This window comes from Oryzias melastigma, linkage group LG11, assembly GCF_002922805.2.
Source record: "Oryzias melastigma strain HK-1 linkage group LG11, ASM292280v2, whole genome shotgun sequence".
NCBI classification, from domain to species: domain Eukaryota; kingdom Metazoa; phylum Chordata; class Actinopteri; order Beloniformes; family Adrianichthyidae; genus Oryzias; species Oryzias melastigma.
The window spans coordinates 1,864,732-1,865,513 of record NC_050522.1 but is presented as its reverse complement, the minus strand read 5'-3'; positions in this window follow the sequence as shown (position 1 = coordinate 1,865,513).

Sequence of the window (782 nt, the reverse complement as noted above, 5' to 3'; positions counted from 1 at the left end):
TTTTTGTAACTTTAAAAACAGTAACTTTTTAACATAATTATGAATAATAAAAATGCAGGAATGTTATTCCAAAATAAATCAACTTAAATCTTAAATAATTTCCAATGTTTTACTCTCTATAAAATATATTTTGTCAAAATTATACAAGTTTGACTTGAGCACAAGATAACATCGGGAATTAATAACAATAAAATAAAATGATCTGGAGGGCTGGATAGAATTACCCAGAGGGCCGGATCCGGCCCCCGGGCCTTGACTTTGACATGTGATCTACATAGTATTTTTAAATTTTTAAAAAATGAAGCAGTTGTCTTTCTTTTCAATTCATTCATTTAGTTAATCATTGCTTGAGGATTTTACAAACAGCCTTTCAATCTTCAAAGTTGAAACTCATGATGACTCTGCACTTTTCATTCACCTCCACACAGCATAAGAGAATTCCTGCACAGCAGTTAGAAGTGAACAACCCAGACCAGTTTTTAGATGATAACAAGGTTCAGCAGGTCCTGTGAACAGAGTGAACAGCTGTCAGTGTCTGTGCTGGCAGAAGGAAGACGTCTATCAAAAGAGAGATGTGGTTCTCATCTTTGCAGGGATCTGATGGACATTCCTGTGAGATAAAACAAACTGTGAGGGCGTCTTCCTGAGTCTGTCAGTGAGACTAACTCCGAGTTTCCTCAGACTGCCGGGAGTTTGCACGAGAAGATCACATTTCTGTTTGCAGAAACATTTCTGTTTGTTCAAACAGAAGCTGAATGAATGTGGAGCAAAGCCATCTAAAG